This window comes from Saimiri boliviensis, chromosome 3 (genome assembly GCF_048565385.1).
Source record: "Saimiri boliviensis isolate mSaiBol1 chromosome 3, mSaiBol1.pri, whole genome shotgun sequence".
NCBI lineage: Eukaryota > Metazoa > Chordata > Mammalia > Primates > Cebidae > Saimiri > Saimiri boliviensis.
In genome coordinates, this window is record NC_133451.1 from 74,660,252 (window position 1) to 74,679,636 (window position 19,385).

Here is a 19,385-nt window from a genome sequence, read left to right on the forward strand (position 1 = left end):
TCTCCATCTGTGTACTTTGTAATTCACAAAGGCCTTGTCAGAGGGTGCCTTGCAGAGGCCAGAGGCTATTAAGTTATTACTTGGATTCCTAGGGACAGAGCACCCGGCCCTGAGAACAGATTCCCGGTCTCTGGCACCACGTATGCACAATGGAGGTATTGAAGAGCTGCAGAGACTAGGGGCTTCAGAAGGCAAACAATGAGGGGAAGCCACACTCCAGGCCATGGACTGACAGAGACAGGGTGTGTGGAGGCAGCAGGAGAACACAACCTGGACTAATCTTTCTTTTAAAGATGCCAAAGGATATTTGCATCTCAATGTGGGAGGGGTGTGGAGCCCTGTCTGAGAGTCACATCCATCACTCCTTGAGCATCTGTTCCAGCTACAGCTGAGAGGGGCACACAGAGCATCACAACCTGTGCACATGCCTCAGCAGGGGATGGCCCGGGGTGGGGCGTTAAGAGAAAACACCCATTATAAAGCCAACCTGGCAGATGAAAACAGCATTAGAGAAAAGACGCATCAAGAAAAAGAAATAGGAAATAAAAAACCAACTTCATTTCTGTGTACTTTGTCCCATCCACAAACCAGTGCTGAAGGACAATTTAAAGGGATCCATGAAAATGCCACAAATGGGAAGAAGGTGATGACTAAGAAACACTCTATCCAGGGGGATTTGTCACTACCAGGGTCATTGGCCGCATGGCTCTCCTTTAGGTAGCACATGATCTTAAGAGCCAAAGTGTCAGGCACTATGGGATATAACGTTAACACAATGGTCTGCACACTCCCTTAGTTGGCAAGGCTTCGCCTATAGGAAATGCAGTTAAATAAATTATTCAATGTCAACATTTTATAAGACAATAGACAAAGTATGTTTTTTTCCCTCTACAAATTTTCTGTGCCAGGTTTCTGTGAGTACAATTCCAGTGCAATACAGTCATTGCAAACTGACCATCCTTGGTGGGAAGAAGAGCCAGTCTGCCCTTGCCCTGAGAAACTCATAATGTCCTCAAAGTAGTAGGCAGGGACCTGAGATGAGAAGCACCTAAACGTTCCTTAGGATAATGGAGAGAAAACCCTTTGTCTGGATTTGGTTGCCTCTGGCTTAAAAAAGCTTTAGATGGTTAGAACCACAGTGTCCTTCACATAGAGCATGAGAAGTGTCATGCTCTTGGAATTGGGATTTTTTTTTTTTTCTTTCAGGAACCACACACTTTCTTTCACTGTAGCACTTACTCATTGCTAGTGCAACCATTCTAACAAAGTGCTTTTGAAAGATGGTCGGCCAGGATTCGGGAATTCCAGAAAATCAAAAAATGATAAATATTCAAAGGAACCATAGAAATCACCTGGCCCAGGATCTAGAAAACATTTCTTTTCATTTCCAACTGCAATCAATTAAAGTGGCTGTCTAAAGTACGGATGAGCAAGAAGGATTTGGAAGCTGTAACTCCATGGGAGAATGTGGGTTCTAAGTGATTAGCAATGATTGTCAGGCAGTCACGGAAGGAGCCACAGCCCATGTGCCATAGCAATCTAGTCCAACCTCCTCTTCTTACAAATGTGCACACTGACACCAAGGGGGTAAGGTGAGCAGGCTAGGATGACCCAGCAATAACGCTACAGCACATCGCTGCACTCTTGCTGGATGGAAATCTCCTGCATCAACTACTGTCCCCTCATGGGCCAATTAGCCTAAGCACCAACCCACAGAATGATTATGGGTCACTCAGATTTCACTTTCAAGGAGTCAGCACCAAAAGTCACCAAATATTTGTACTTATTTATTTACTCCCGTCTTAGAGTAGGCAAGGATTCAGATCTGGACAAAGATTCAGATTTAAAGATTCAGAATGAAGCCCTAATGCTGACACTTAATGGCTGTGAAATCTTCAAACCCTCAACACTACCAGGTATGTTTTCCATCTGTTATTTCCAATTTTGCTTATCCCTTCCCAAATCCTAAGTATTAACAAAACTACTTATATTCTTTAGTGCAAGAATCTTCTTAGAGCATTATGATTAGAGCAATGGCAAAAGGCTTGTGTACTGTTCTTTGGAACTATATCACTCAGACTATTTCTTTGAAGAGGTGAGTAATATCAATATTTAGAAAACTTCCTTCAACAAGGCACCAAAAGAAAATAATGCAAATAGGGATAGAAACCAAATTGAGGTAAATGAATAAGGGTTATGGCTTACTGTACATAAAAATCAACTGTAAGTAAAGTTATGTCAAAGGCTATTTTCTGTCCTCTAACTAGCCTGAAGTTATGCTGCTAATTAGCTGATTGTATTTTCCCATGAAACCACCTTGATTGTTGAACTTGCACAGAGCAAAAACCAACTACTGATATTCAAGTCACTTCAGCCCCCTATTTGTTATGCACAATAGTCTTATTTTTCTACCTCCCTATATACTCCAGACAGAATCTTTTCAATTCCTTAATCCCTTCCCCCTTCATTAGTCATAATTCTTCTCACTATGGGATACTGTGTGCTGGAAAATGTCTTCACATTTCACAGATTTTTCCCTCTCTGAATCCCCCATTAAGGTCTCTCTCATGACATCTGTGATATGGAAGGCTCTCAGAATTTCACTGGCTCCATTTGTGTAATGCTTTACTGACTACAAATGCCTTCCTGGATTCTACAACCACCCCGTCTAGCAGGCATCCTCATCTTTTTTTGACTATGAAGCTGAGGTTCAGAAAAACTGTAATAATTCGCTTGGGGTTAGACATGGAGCAAGGGACAGATGGGGTAGGGTTTCAGAAATAAGTCTTCAGATTCTAGGTTCAAAATTTATTACACTACATCATGATATGATGCAAATCGTCTTCTTTGAACTTCTAATGTTTAATCATAAAATGAAAATCCTGTCAGTCTGTCTTGAATTATAGGCTATTAGAATAATTCATATATTTTACATGTTCTACATAAATCCTTGCTCCAAAGACATATTAATACCATTAATTACTCTTATTAAAAAGTCCACCTGTCAACAGCAGTATTTAAGCTACTGGCCTTTGCTATCAAAACATAATCTCATTGAGACATAGAGATTCCAGAGATTTTAATATGGATGTTAAAAAATATTACAATATCCTCAAAACTGGGATGCATGTGAACAGTTGAGAGGTAAGAAAACATGTTTACTTAACAGTCTTTTTAAGTGATATCTGCAATGACAGAACATCTAACAATGGATCGCCTCCTAGATTCAATGAAATACAGTAATATTTGCTTGTGTACTTTATAGATTTCCAGCAAAAAAATTTAATGAGAGAAATGACCAAGAGAAAAATCATGGCTCACAGTATTCGTCACTCATTCCTGGACAACATCTAACAAGTGGCCAGCCTAGCTGTTTCAGAAGCATCAACTGCCTGTGTAACAGAGGCGTTTGATAAACACAAGGAAAAATCAGCACAATGGTACAGAAAGTACTGATTGTGAAACAAGAATTTTAAACACCTACAAAGACAAACATAATAGTTTGTTTTCCCTAAAGTATCTTTTCTCTTATTGGCCACACCAAGAGCTACTGTTTGTTTGGTGTTACTCAGACTTGATGTTTGAGTCTTAACTGCTTCAGTTCTGGAATTGAAAAGAGGAACCCAAAAGATTAAATATTGGTTTAGTTCTTGTTAAGAAAATAAATCCAATATCCAAAGTACTGGACATGAGAATCCAGACAAGTATTTATCCCTGGGCACTATTAACTCCAGGAATCACTTCCTAATGATTTCTCCTGGGGAAGAAAGGCTCAGTGTGAGGCCACTCTTAACCCATAACTTCCATTTATTTCATTCAGTCAGTGCATTTCTCATGCCTTCTTTATTAGCAGCAAATCTTTTCCTTTCAGTTTCCAAAACTAATGTTTTCTGTTTCTGGGATCCTATAAACTCTCAACTTACTCCTCTGAACACTTTGCAACACAGCCTCAAAACCAGCCTCTCCACTGTCTGCCATCTGTCGTCAGTACAAATTCTCCTTAGCTCAATATACCTATCAACGGGGACCAGCTAACAAAAAATTTTGTTTAGGAAAAACACTCTTCTCCAAAATTAGAATATGTGGACAGAACAGCAAGTTAAATATTGGCATTAATTTATCATAAAGTCCAATTTCAAAGTAGCTAATTCCTTCAGAAAATAAGAGATCTGTATGAGATACAAGAAAAAGCTGCTGACTTTATGCAAATCCTTCCAATAAACATAGAGCAGAGAGCAAGTTAATCTCAAAAGCTATTCTCACCTTACAAAGTTTCATTTGTAAGCCAGTTTCTTACAACTCAAAATAAATTCAATTCAGTTAGTGGCTCTTAACTTTTTAGGGAGATTCACAAACCTCTCCCCATCACCACCCTCAGAAATTTACAAACCAGTTTTCATATACTTTCAGGGAGTTTACAGACCTGAGATTAAGAAGTCCATGTGCTGGCTTGTACAGAACCTATATATGATTTCTATTCCCCAAGGAAGGAGAACATGGTGGCTCTGAAAGTAACCTTGGTCTAACACTTTCAAGACTGGCTCCTTAGAAATCAAGGAATTCTTGTATTTTCAGGTAGTACCTATCAAATTGAGGTAGGAGAATAAAATAATCATAATTCTTTTGGTTTGGGTACAGCTATTGAAAGGAGCTTTTTCTTTTTTCTTTTCTGTGTAAATTGAGGCAGCACTTTAGGATGTGAAGAGATGCAGGGAGGTAATAGGAAACAGATCCTGGTTTTAAAGCAATGAACCAGGTGAAAAGAAAGTATAGAGCCACCAAAATTAGCATATAGATTGCATGTTATGCTGGAAAATCTTCCAACAGGAAGTCAAGATATACCCAACCCAGGTACACAAGATGAATGTTCTTTCTTAAAATTAATTTGGGAAGCTGAAAAGTTAGTTGACAGACAAGACATCTTACAGGGGCAGCTAATTTAGTCACAAAGACAGATCATGTTCTTCCAAGGACCCAGAAAAAGTTCAGCCTGACATTGATCCAGCAGCAAGGAAGCAAGTGCTGGGTGATTTACGAGATGAATGGATTTGAAAGGCATGCCTAATGGTTTCAAACCCACTAAAGCACCAGATGAAAAGCTGCCTTTTTCTAAACAGCAGACTGTGTTTGAATTAGCGACTGCTTTTGCACAGTGTTATTTATGATGAAGCAGGTGCACCAGGATAAGGTGGTTTCAGGTGACAATTAGAATTGGAAAAGGGGTTGAGGAAAAGATGAGTATGGGAACTAAATCAAAAGCTGTCCCTCAGTGTCTGTAATAGGTGCTCTGTAAATCTCTACCAGAATGTCAAGTCAGCATTTCCTCTACACTTGGAATGAGACAGAAAATGTAAGAGTCAAAGATAAAAAAGGTGTATTTTTTTCAATCCCTATTTCATCATATACAGAGTGCTTCACTGAAATATTTAGTAAATCCAGTGCCTTGATGTTGGTCATAATATTTTAGCTTCTGTTCAAATGTTGGGCCTGTGTCCCAATTAAAGAAGAAAAAAAAACACACTTAAGTAGACGCAGGCCTCTGTATCACAGCTGAACTTTGAAAGCATATTTGTTTAGTGGGGAGAGGTTTAATGTAATATTCCGGAATTACTGGTTCCTGAATTCCCATCTAGATGCCAGAGAAACTTTGCCCTTTGGTGAGATTCATCTTCAACAACTTGTTTCTTCCTTTTCTCCCTTGAAGTTGCACAGATCTGAATTAGGGGTTCACTTATCAGCTTCTCTCCAGCTGTTATCTTAAGTACTTGCAGCCTGCCTTCTTTTGGTCTGCTAGAACACAAAGATTGACTGCACCTTCCACAGGGTGTATCTAACTATGGATTTGAGCCAGGATGAAAGGCAAAAGTCAAGTTTCTGACACTACCTAAAACATGACTTAATTTAAGTTTGAAAAAGTCTAGATTTTCTTCTCATTTCTGTCCTCAGTCAGAGGAAGTGCTAAAATCAGAGATTTCTAACACCATCTCTGGAAAATGCAGAAATGCTATACCTCTGCTTACCTCCTTAAAAAAAAAAAAAAAAAAAAAAAAAAAAAAAAAGAAATATTGTATTGAGAGGGCAAACAACATAGAGAAGACAACTCAGAATCAACTCACTTCTTTGGTATGTGAACAGAAAGAAATTCCAAGACTCCAAGATAAGTACCTTCTTTGAAACTGAGTCCCAAATACTTAGCAGATTTCAAAGTTAAGGGAAAAAAAATTTAGTATTTTTTGAGGAAGGAAGATCCTATTTCTCTCTGCAATGAAACAGTGCTATTATTTCCTGATTTGACTTATTGGCATCTACACAAAAAGTGAATTTACATTCCGCTTGATTTGTCCTGGATTCTACTTAAAAATTTCTTAATTCCTAATTGATGGAGGAAGCGAATTCTGACTCAAATAGTTTACTCTCTTTGGTTTCCTTGGAAGAAAAACAAAGCTAAGATTTGTCATCTTTCATCTTGGAGATATGTTAGAGCAGTTTGTTAAAACACAAATGACATTTCAGCACATGACATGAACAGTCAATTAAAACTCTTCTATTAAATAAATCTTTACTGTGTGGGAACTGAACACAGGACATACTGAATGTAAAGAATGTATTGCATACATTCCTTATGCATTAACTTTCGAATCATCTACATGTTCCATGCAGTTCCTAAACTGGACGGTAGATGGCTCCTCATTCCTTGTCTTTCAAAGGGTTGACACTAGCAGTAACGGCTGATTTAGGAAAGCAAAGGGACAACTCGACTGATGGGGAAAATATATTGAAAAACTGGTGTTTGTGATCTTGGCATATTATTGAACTATGCAACTCATGTTGTACAGGTGAAGACGTACTGGCTAGTAACGCCATTTGGTCATAATGCCTTACGTCATAGGTGTTTGTCTAACGGGAATTAAATATTTGCCTAGAAGAATAAAAATGATCTCTGGATAATCAAAATCATCATCATCTAATTGAGTGTTGTCAAAAAGAACTTTCTGGGATACTGAAAATGTTCTTTTTTTTTCAATATCCAAATACAGCTATACTTAAAATGTAGCTTATTGCAACTGAAAAACTAAATATTAAATTTTGTTTAATTTAAATAAACAAGTTCAAATATCCTCATATGACTAGTGGCTACCATACTTAACAGCACAGATATAAGTAGCTGAATCATCCTTTATACATGGTAGATCTCAAGACAAATTATATAAATAACATCATGTAGAGAACATTCTTTAACAAAAGGTTTTATTTTTCTACACCTAATTCATCTCAGGAAAACAATCTGATACCTAATGAGGATGTTTATTAAAAAGTAGAGTTTTCTACTTATATTTTAGTATGTAACATGATTACTGGGATAATTTTCCAGCTGCAAGTTTTTGAAAAGCTATATTCATCCATCTCCATTTTTCTCTTTTAGATCAATAGAAAGATACTGTTGGTCCAGGCTAATTTGTACTTTCTCTGGGTCAAGCTAATTTTCTAAGCAGGGTTTCCTAATAAAATTTGAATCAATTGAATGATTTCCAGACATAGGCATACCCTAAAATGAAACAATATATAAACCTAAGAAAAAATGATTGTTCAAAATAAATTTTAAAACTTAGTGGATTACAAGTAATATTGACTTAATAGAAAAAAAATCTGACACATTTTTTATAATTAGTCATTTTTAATATTCATAGAGGAAAAACAAAAAGCAGTTTAATATTACATTTCTATATAAATTCATCAATAAAATGAAATTTCACTCTCCTCTTTTCATTTTCATGTACCCAGAAAGTAGGTGAACATTTAACAGCAAATCACTTCCCCTTCATTAGTCCATCCCTAAGATAGGGTGTAATTGCATGAAGTGATAGTACAACAAAATAATGCAGTTATGACAGACCTAAAGAAACTCATAAATCATTCCATTCGACTCCCCACAGTCGCTTTACAGATACTGTAGGAATAGAGAAAAAAATAAGCCACTGGTTAGGGTTCCAGATCGGTCAGAACCCAAGTCCCCTTATTTCCAAAGCAGAAATACATGCCTACAGCACTAGGCTACAACATCTATCACTTTAGGATAAGCAAAAGTTGCATGTATCTTTTTAGTACTTTTAACTGGAGAACCAAAAAAGACAACTATGGGTCTGAAAGAGTGAGGGGGCTGGGGTGGCAATACCTGACTTCAACTACTACTACTAAAAATCCCATAAATCTTTAACAGCATTTTCAACAGTGCAATTGGCCTCTTTAAGGAGTCACAAAATGTTTCCATAGCTTTTTCATTTATTATGTACGGCATCAGAATCAAGTTTCCCAATCCCTGCTTCAAGGATTCTAGATTCTTCTCCCAAGCAAAGGAAAAGACACCCCTTCCCCCATCTCCTTTCCAAGGAGGTGCTTTCCTGGGGCCACCACAATGTTCCTCCTCAGTCCAATTCTTCCAGGTACTCTGTGGATATTGACAAAGCTGATCCCAACACTTTCGGAGCCATAGGCCATACTAGGGATCCCAGCTTCTCCCCTTCAATTTTCTTACTATTTCTTTTTCCTTTAGAAAGGTGTATTGAATTGTTTTTATTTGGTCTATTGTACTCTTATTAACCAGCAGTTAATTTTAGAGTCTAAGAATAAAAAGTTATATAAGAACTGTGTATTATTCTAATACTTTGATTTAGTCATGTATAAATACATACGTATATATGTACATATATGTATGCATATACACACATATATATGTCTAGATGCTAAGCCGGAGGGGGTTAGCAGGAGACAACATGTGTGAATGTTTTCTGGTGTTTCTCTTCTCCAAAAGACAGTATGATTCCCAAATATCAGGTGTGGTAGTATCAGATAAAATACCTGGAGAAGCACATAAAATGAAGCAAGGCTGAAAATGCACCATAGGAGAAATAAATGCTAAGAATTTAACACTTCATTAGACAACTGGAAAGTACAAGGCCAGTATGCTTAATAGTCAGAAATGTTGCCACCTCCAAGAAAACAAAGGATTGGCGGACATGCGGTGGAAGAATGCCAACAAGAAACTTGTTAATCAGTGGCTGATCTCATCTTCACTAGAAAATCTGCTGGAGAGGCATAATATAACACCGCTTGTAAACCCTGATGTTTGTCGAAAGTGCCCTAAGGTTCTCCTCTCTAGCTCAACCACTGCCCCTCACTTAAAAAAATAAAATTACCTTTAATGATAGGGTTTAACAAGCTGCCATTCTTTTTTTCTGCTATGAAAACCTCAACAGCAAAGAATTTTTATTTTCATTTCTTTTTTCTAAAAGAAATCCATTCTGTATGTGTTTTAAATCTCATGTGACCACAGTTATTTTCATCAATATACCAGGTATACATAGTCTGCTCCGTAAACCTCCTTGTTTCTTAGCAGAGGCTTATCGCCATGGTCTAACTATTTGTTAAATTAAGCCACAGCCATCACATGCCAAGCTCTAGCTACTGTTTTCACGAGGAAAGGGCAATTATTCATCCCGTCTGAGTGTGACTGTGTCAGACATCATTCAAGAGTGCACCACCCTGATCCCTGGACTCTTCCCCTTTATGCACCCAGTTCAGAGACCCTCCCTCGGCCATTAGACCATCTGAGCTAAATATAGATCTACACACACAGTTCCTGATCATCATCACATGGTGCTGCTGACGAAGGACTCCTTGGAGACGCGTTCGACCCAAACATATACAGAAAATTTGTGTGCATATTCAGCTATATACACCATATCTACCGAATTCATCAGGGATGATGGACACATCTACGTTCCGAAGAAAAAAATCGCTGTCTAGACAATCTCCTCGTGCTATCTGCCACACTTGTGCCACCGTCGGCAGCGTCAGAGGACTAAGCTACGCTGCTTTTGCCTGAACTGCGCCGATTTGGCTGGGGCAAGACAGCAAGCAGTACTCAAATGTGTGTGTCCGTACACACACACAAAGGCCCGCGCACCCCAGCCCCCGTCGCGCCCTTTTCCCTGGTGCAGCACTGAAGTTGTTTACACAGCTCCCCTAGAAAGAGCCCCCATCAAGCTGACGTCCCGCGAGGCTCCCAGATACCTCTAGCTTATCTTAGAGTCCCCCGACAGGTGACCCGAGACTACTCCACTGAGCTCCGGCAAAAGCAAGGCGACTCCGTGTCTCCCAAGTTTGCCAGGTGAACACCGAGGGATGACAGCACATCGCCTCGTCGGAGGGGAGGACGTGGCTTCTGTTCCCGTGTCCCTCCCTAAGAGTCAGACTTCAGATTATATGGCACTGACAACAAAAATAAAGAGCTCCCCTACACACACGCGCGCACACAGAACTAGTCAAGAAGTGGAAGCACCAACCTAGGTATTCACACCAAGGAAAGAAGGGATGAAAAAAATGATGGACGCCGACTACAACTCAAGACAAATCCTCAAAAACCACCGATCTCGAGACAAGAAGGCCCGGCTGCGGGGTCGGGGAGAAAGAGGCACAACCCGCCCCGCCCGTCCCCGCCCGGGTCCCCGCGGCTCGGGCTCGCACCTGTTGGGGCCGCGGCGGTCCCCCGAGACCGCAGAGGCCGGCAGGGGCCCTCCTCCCCCGGCCCCGGGCTGCAGCCGGGCTCCCGGCGCCGGCGTCCGCGCTCGCTCGCCTCGGGGTCTCCGGCCGCCCCGGAGCGCACCCGGCCGCCGGTGCCGTCTCAGAACCCCGCTCGCTCCCGGGGGTCTCGGGGGGAGCGCGGCGCGCAGCAGGGTCCCGAGTTCCCGCCGCCGGGAGAACAACCCAGGCCGGGTACAACCTACCCGCAGGTGGACTCCGGATCCTCCGCCTCCCGGCTGCTTCCCGCGGGCCCACAGATGCGACCAAAGGACACGAAGGGAAAGCGCGCGGGAAGAAGAAAAACAAAATCCGCCTAACCAGTCGGGTTTCTTGTTTATACTGAAACTACGGCCGCCGCGGCCGCGCACGCCCCCTGCGCTCGGGCGCCGGCCTCCCGCCGCCAGCCCCGCCCCGCCGCCGCCAGCCCCGCCCCCCGGCAAGCGCGGGCCAATCACCGCGCAGCTCGCCGCCCACGCCGCCCCCCCTCCCCCCCCCGGCCGGCTGGCCGGCAAGTTCCGGTGGGTCCCGGACTCCCGCAGCGCGTCGGCCCCGGCGCCCTCCCACGCAGGGTGTTCAGCCGACTGGTTGCGCTGGCTCCGAGTGCGCGCGTTTCCTCCGGAGTGCACCTGCCTGCCCGTGGCTGCTGTGCAGTCGTGAGCGTGCGTGGGTGTGTGTGGGCGTTCGTGTTCATTCACGTGTATACATACTATCTGTAAATACCGGCCCGACTCGTTACACAGTATCTGCTAACATAATTGTGAGCTAAAAGGTGACTGTTCATGTAACTTTCAGAAGAGAGCGGAGAGGAACCACAGAACATTGACTTAGCAAATACCACTGAGATCCTGGTGCTAAGCACTGTGCAAAACGCTGGAGGCACGCTGTTGGCAAAGTAGGCTGGTCTCTGCCATCGTGAAGCTTACGTAGTCTAGTGGAGGACATACATTCAGCAAATAATCACCCAAGCAAACTGTGAAATTGCGGCTCCTAGAAGTTGCACGAATGAGAAGGGCTTGTTCCCTGAAACATGATTCCGGAGGCAAGGCAGGGAGGCGAGTCCTCAGCGAGGGCTGTGTTGTCATGGTAACCACGTACTCATTCCGAAACGGGATACTTGATAACTATTTCAAAAAAAAGTAAAAACCTCAGTACTTCACTTTGCACATAAAGGAGCCCAGAGGGTAGTAATGATAGAAACATAGGAAGAAAGAGACCTATGGAAAGAAAAACTTTACAGAATTAGGAGACTACCAACTATATGTCCTTGAGTAAGTGATAAAGCTTTTCTGAACTTCGGTTTTCTCCTATATAAAACAACACTGTTCACACCTGTCCTATACTGCTATAATTAAGATTACTGACGGGGGAGGAATCATTTCCCTCCTGCTCCATGGGCCCCTCCCACTCTCCTTCCTGGGATGGAGTCACCTTGAAGCACACTTTGTTTATTCTTAGTTGATTCCTCCTTCATTTCCTTCATTTATGCCTCCTTTTACTTTTCTTCCTCTTTAACATGCTCCTTCCCTCCCTTCTGTAAATACGACTCCCCTGATTGAGTAATTCACTCTAACCTAGCTGAGCCTTTGACTTAACCATCACTTCTCTGCAGTTTAAATGAGAAGCCGTAAGGCCAAGGGAGCTTGGTGGGCCAGCCATGCAGAGTGAAACACAGAGGCTGGGTGGCCCTGCCCTGCAGTTGTGGTTGTGCTGCTTGGTTGATTTTTGAAGCTTACTTTTCCCTGATTTTGTAACAAACGAGCCATATGACATTGGGCCAGTCACTTACGCTCTTGACATTACTTGTCCTGTAGCAAGAAATTAAGAGTTGGACAAAATCAGGATTTCTTAATGGAAATATCTGACATATCCTTTGTAACCTCTGGATATGCACACTAGACCAGAAGATTTTGCCCAGTTTTACTTTCTAAAGTATCCCCCAACAAAGATATTTAGATTCTTTTTTTCTTTTCTTTTTTTTTTTCTTTTTCTTTTTTTTTTTTTTGAGACGGAGTTTTGCTCTTGTTACCCAGGCTTGAGTGCAATGGCACGGTCTAGGCTCACCGCAACCTCCGCCTCCTGGGTTCAGGCAATTCTCCTGCCTCAGCCTCCTGAGTAGCTGGGATTACAGGCACGTGCCACCATGCCCAGCTAACCTTTTGTATTTTTAGTAGAGATGGGGTTTCACCATGTTGACCAGGATGGTCTTGATCTCTTGACCTCGTGATCCACCCGCCTCGGCCTCCCAAAGTGCTGGGATTACAGGCTTGAGCCACCGCGCCCGGCCCAATATTTAGATTCTTAAAGATGTAAAATGGATACCATGATAATATTAATGCATTGCTTTCCAAATAGCATTCCAATTCCCTATTCTGGCAGATTCCTCTGGGTTCATTCTAGCTTTCTGTATGCCAACTATTGAATAAAGAGACAGTTCTGGAGCCAGGCATCCTGATCCCTAATCCTATCTCTCTTACAGAGCCACCTATAAAGCCTTAGAAAAGGCACTGAAGGACTCTGGACCAGTTTACTCATCTGAAAAATAGCATCATGGTTAATCAAAGTAACTTTTTCATAGGGTGTTGAGAAGACTAAAATAAATCCTGTTAGCAGGGAGCTATTTTTTTATTTGCATTTTCATCAATCCTCACCAAAACTCTGAGAGATAAGTAGTATTATTTCCATTTCTGAGATGAAGTAATGAGGCTTAGGAAGGTGAGTCACTGACCAAGGCCAGTCATCTGGAAAGGCTATGAATTAAACCTATATATCTCTGATTTAATCCTCCAGCCTTTCCAATTCATAAAATTCATTCAATTACTGTGGGACTTACAAAATAGTGTTTAAAACTACTAGATATGTGTATTTAAATTAAACTAGAAGCCCGTTTTTTTTTTCTTTGCAAAGCAATATTATTTGTCTCAAAGACACAAGTTTACTTTTCTTCATAGACATGAGTTTAACACTATTATTTGTAGTTTATGGAACACTTGAACCTTCCATGAAAATCTCACAAAGTATTATTGTCTTCAGATATTTAAAATTTATCATTTTAAAGAAGAATGAGGCACCAGAATACCAGATAAGATTTTAAAGGGAATGGTATAAGGGAATGGATTGTGGCTTCAGTGTAAGAAAAACATTAAAAATGTCCAAAGCAGAATGGTATCCTTTTTCAGCATTGAATTCCTGCTCTGTGCATATTAAAGGGCCTTGTGAAATGGCCATGTAACTCCCAAAAACACTGAGATGAGCAGTTCAAGGATATGTAATCTTAGCCTCAGATTGTAAATGGAAAAAAACAAACGCATTGATCAAACCACCTACCAACAGTCAATCTGGACCCCAGCCTAGGACTTCTCACTTTCAAAGCTAAAAAACACACACCTTTTTTTTGCTAAGTCTGATGTACATGGCCTCTCTTGTATGATGACAAAAGATTATGGGGTCTTAGACCAATTAGATCAATCCAGCCACACACTTTAGAGAAAATCCCTTACTTTCCCTTTGCTATTTAAGTATGCTTTTCCTTGACTTCGCTTTCCTCCTCATCTGAGGGCCTAGAGAAAAAGGGGAAGAAGGCTGCTTGGTGTGTTTTGGTTTCATGCCCTCTTCCTGCTGCTAGCGTGAGTAAAAGGAAGGCTGTCCATGGGTCAGACTTTTTGGTTTCTTCTGAATGAGTTAGTTGGTCTTATAATGAATTAAGAACAGGCTTTCTTTTTTTTCTTTTCTTTTCTTTTTTTTTTTAAACAGAGTCTCCCTGTGTCGCCTAGGCTGGAGAGCAGTGACATGATTTCAGCTCACTGCAACCTCCGTCTCCCAGGTTTAAGTGATTCTCCTGCTTCAGCCTCCCAAGTAGCTGGGATTACAGGTGCCCGCCACTATGCCCAGCTAATTTTTGTATTTCTAGTACAGACAGGGTTTCACGATGTTAGGCTGGTCTCAAACTCCTGACCTCAGGTGATCCGCCTGCCTCGGCCTCCCAAAGTGCTGGGATTACAGGCGTGAGCCACCGCACCTAGCCAAGAACAGGCTTTTCTAACTCAGATTCTTATAGCCTTTAATATTAAGTCTGATTATTTTACTAGAAGATACCCTTGGTTTTCACTAATCGTCAATCTATCTCTAGCATATTGAGTAGGAAGGGACAAGGAAGAAAATGAGTAATAAAATAATAAAATTAATAGGGGACCATATTGGAACTTCAGAGTCATTTTTAAAAGTGTATGTATATGTTTAGCATCAACGTTTGTACATACATAGCCTTGAAATGTGATAAGGATGACCACAGCAGGACACAAAGACTTCGGTATTCAAAATTCCGAGTCCCTGTCTAGTGCTATCAATCCCTACATAAGTATAAAATGAGGCTGGGTGTGATGGCTCACGCCTGTAATCCCAGCACTTCGGGAAGCCGAGATGAGCAGATCCCAAGGTCAAGAGATAGAGACCATCCTGGCCAACATGGTGAAACCCATCTCTACTGAAAATACAAAAATTAGTTGGGCGTGGTGGTACACGCCTCAGGAGGTACAGCACCTCGTGGTGGTACAGCTACTCGGGAGGCTGAGGCAGGATAATCACTTGAACTCGGGAGGCGGAGGATGCAGTGAGCTGAGATCGTGCCACTGCACTTCAGCCTAGTGACAGAGTAAGACTCCGTCTCAAAAATAAATAAATAAATAAATAAATAATAAAATAAAATGAACTGATACTTACAAGGAATTTCTGTGATGAAACAAATGACTGAGTCAGCCTTTGAATAATTTCAATAATAATTTCCAACGTTTGTTATAGTTGACAGTGTTCTTTCACATCCATTATCTTATTTAGGAAGAACATGGGATCTGTGAGGGTCATTCAATTCTGACAGTGGTCATTATAGAAGACATATACTTTTCTCTTCTGGGATCACTAAAAATATTATAGATAGCCATTCATTTAAACTTGCTAAGAAGATACTCCTCAACAGAAGAGAACTGGCTAAAAAAGATCACTTCAGGAGGTCTAGTTCACATATCCAAGTGATTCTTCATCACTGCCACTTTTTATCTCCCAGGTCCTAAAGCTGTCTGAAAGAATGTAACAACCGCATGAAAAACCCCACAACAGATAGTAGGTTTTCAAGTCTCCTAAGAACATGGACAAAACTACTATATCTTCATTTATAGACAAGAACTGTTGAAGGCAACTTCAACTGTTGAAGAAAAAACTACTATTTTTTCTTTAATAAGCATCATTATTTTACTCATTTGCCAATACTTATTTACTCTTACAAAGTAATTATTTGTAACACCCTTAGGAAGGTTATTGATAATGAGAAGTAATATAACTTGGCCTGATCACAGGTCATGAGTAATATAACTTGGCCTGATCACAGGTCATGAGACAGTTATCCTCTTCACTGATTATATAATACATAGTAACTTATCTTCTCTGTACTGACAAATAAATATTTAATAATCTTAAACATGCATCATTTTGATTATATATGTTACTATTTTATGTAGAAATTCAAATATGTTTAACATGAATCTATTTAGATAAATATTATTCATCCTAAAAATCTTTACAGTATATATGCATATTACTTTGTGTGTAATTTCTCTCTCTAGCAGTTTTTGGTTTCTGAATGAGTTGGTCTTATAGTGAATTAAGAATAGGTTCTCCTAAGTCAGATCCTTGTAGCCTTTAATGTTAACTCTGATTATTTTGCTAGAAGATTCCCTTGGTTTTAACTAATTGCCAATCTATGTCTAGCACACTGTGTAGGAAGTGACAAGGGATAAAATGAGTAATAGAATAATAAAAATTTAGAGCTGGGAAAGCACTAATGATCATCTCTTTTAATCTTTCTCCATCCCTGTGCCACCAACCAAGGGATTTTTGAATGAGAAGTCTGAGTCCCAGAGAGATTATATGATCTCTCCTAGGCCAACAAGATAATAGCAAAGTTATGCTAGTCAAAGAGCACAGATAATCCCAGGACTTTGAATGCAACATGATTTTACTTCCTAATTATTCCTGCAGGGGTAGATCTATAGAGCTACTTTCACATTATAGAAGTATAATTTGTTTTCAAATATTGATCACAACTATTTTCTATTATATATATTTTGGTACAATAAATTCTCTAGATACTACATTTTATTAGAATGTTCTAAATGTTGCTAATGCCATTTATTATCTTATTTAATATTCAAGGTAGTAAAATAGTAAGCTCTTTAGTGGCTTTCTCATTAAAGTAACCACACTCTAGACTATGAATTAGACTTCATAAAGTAAATTCAAAAAATATGTCAATCAAAAAGCTTCTCTAATTAGCATTTATTATTGTCACCAGGAAAGCATATACCTAAGATATTCCATTTTGTATAACAAAATAATTTTCACAAGACTATTAGAGCATTTCCCTAAAGTCTTCGTATGATTTCTAAATGATTCTATGAAGTTTAAACTTGTAAAATGTCTAAACATTCATTTTGACACACAGATTATTTCAGTAGTAAAGCCAGAATTTCTGTACAATATATTTAGACATTGTTATAGAAAGCATAATGCCAAATCTATTTTCTACACAAAAATAAAGGGAAACATTATGTAATTTATTTAATTGCATTTCACTAGAGAGAGAGCATGGCTATCTCTGGGAATGGCAGTGGACCTTCAATTTTACCTGTAGTATTTGATTTCTTTCCTAAAGAACAACATAAAGCTGATATGACAAAATGTTCATTATTATCTTTTGTGCATCATAGGTAGATGGGTATTTTATACTTTTTTATTTTGTAAATTTCTTTAAAAAAATTAAAGAATTTTATAACCAAAATTGGATATTTTCACGTACCTATACTATATAACCTTAAACTTCTATATTTAAAACTTACATTTTAAGGCAATATATACTGATAATGTTATTGTTTTGCCTTTTTCTTCTCATTGATTGATCACATAAAGCATAACTGTCAATCAACAGTCCAGAGAATTTTATTTGGCCTCACTGTACAAAATTATACTCTCTGTGATATAAAGTTTGTTAAAACATGTTGTATATCTCACATAGCCTATCAGATTAGCCCCCTCCTGCTTTTTGATGTGATTGTGTGTGTCGCCTCTGAAACAGGGATGTACATTGTGACACATGGTTAACACACAAATGAGCTTTGATTCGTGACTTAAACCTGCTTTAAAGTCAAATCTCCCACAGACTAACACCATTAGCACATGATTAATGTTTCCAGGACCTGGATTTAACCAGTGATAATTTTAGAAACTACAATTATCCACATAATTGTCTCCAATTAGCTGTCTCCGAAGAGTGGTCAAGAACCAAAGCGAAATGGAGGTTGAATGTAAGGATATGTCTTCCTATTAGGGAGATGATGCATTTACTTTAGGTCTTTCGTGACAGTCAAGGAGTGTGTTTGGAGATGTATTTGGGAGAGGAGACATGATGGAAGAATATGACTGTTGCTTAAAGTGGAGTTTGGAAACTGTTGATGAGATGAGGCATTTTCTGACCTAGGCTATTGCTCAATAATTTGAAAGAGATTATCTCCTAAGTATGTAAGGAAATAAGTCTAAGAAAGACTAAGGTTTGAATTTAACACCTCTCACAGTAAGAAATTCATAGCCAAGAGCAAAATAAAATCTCTTAATCTGGGTAAGATTCCACAGATAAATAAAACATGTGACTTTAGTCTGTTTGTTTCTTCTTTAAGAACTCACAACAAACTCTTCAATGTCCTGCCTTCTTAAGTTAAAAAGTCAAACACCAGCTGTGTACAAAAGGCAGTCATGAACCCAAATTTCTAAATTCCAAAATGCTAAGAAGTTTCATTTTCCTCCAAAATAGCTGAACTAAGACATACTCTTTTAAAACATCACTAAATAGATACAATTTTGGTTAGTCCTATTCTTGCTCTTGCATTAAGGCTAATGGCAGATATATTGCCATCTTTTGATTCAGAACACACAACAACAACAAAATGAACGTGAATTTTGTTCTGTGTCTTTCCAATGGCAAGAAAAAAAGCATATATCCTGCCAGAACAAACCCTTCAAAGTTTATCACAATGAAAAACCCGAGGCATATCTCACCTGACAAGGTACCTAGTAGACTTCATACCTGAACACAGGAGTTTTTGGATCCTTTCTTAATTCTTATTTTCCTTCCTTCCATCCTTTCTCTTTTAAGATCTGCAAACTACATAGCAGTAGAAATTTTTCACTTCACATTTAACAGTAACAACCCATGCTTCAAGGAGGGAATGTTTGAACCTGTTAAACAATTATTTTAGGAAGAAACAACCAGCACATTGAAATGAGTCATTTGCACAACGGCTGGCAGAACTCATTCCAGAGCACACAGGAGGAGGGAGGAAATGCAAAACAGGACAACCTGTTGAGAGCAAACAGTGAAAGAGACTCATTGTCTCACCTGGGGAGCAAGAACCTTTGGCCGACATTTCAAAGAGACTCTAGTCAGTGTAGAAACAAATACAGGAACCTGTCATACTGGCTTTGCTGCGGGAGAAGCTAACATTTCAGATTCTTGGTGTTCTCAACTGTAAAATGAGGGGATTAGGCTGGATCCTTCTGGATACCTTAGCAGCCTAGAGGCTTGCAGAGCCCCAGAAGTGATAGATTTGACCTAACCACACTGATATTAGGGATTACAGGCATATCTTTTCTCCGAAGCTCAATATCTGCATTATTCTAATCTTTATGATGCCCGAAAGATCCCCTGGGGATCTGCTTTGACTTTTCCCTAAGGTTCTGGCCTATACTAAAGGCAGTGGCTGCAA

General features: G+C 39.9%; 1 protein-coding gene across 7 annotated transcripts in view; it reads right to left on the minus strand.

Moving 5' to 3' along the window:
* RASGEF1B (RasGEF domain family member 1B) overlaps window positions 1-19,385 on the minus strand; it is a 623,038-nt gene that overhangs the window by 33,729 nt on the left and 569,924 nt on the right. Inside the window, exon 1 of one of the 7 annotated variants that reach the window (XM_039468541.2) lies at window positions 10,785-10,962. The exons of 4 other annotated variants lie outside the window; for them this stretch is intronic. The gene's annotated coding sequence lies outside the window, so the exon portion shown is untranslated. Of the gene's footprint in view, window positions 1-10,780; window positions 10,963-19,385 lie in introns of those variants that run through there. 2 more of the 7 variants (XM_039468542.2, XM_039468544.2) reach the window with 2 other exon arrangements.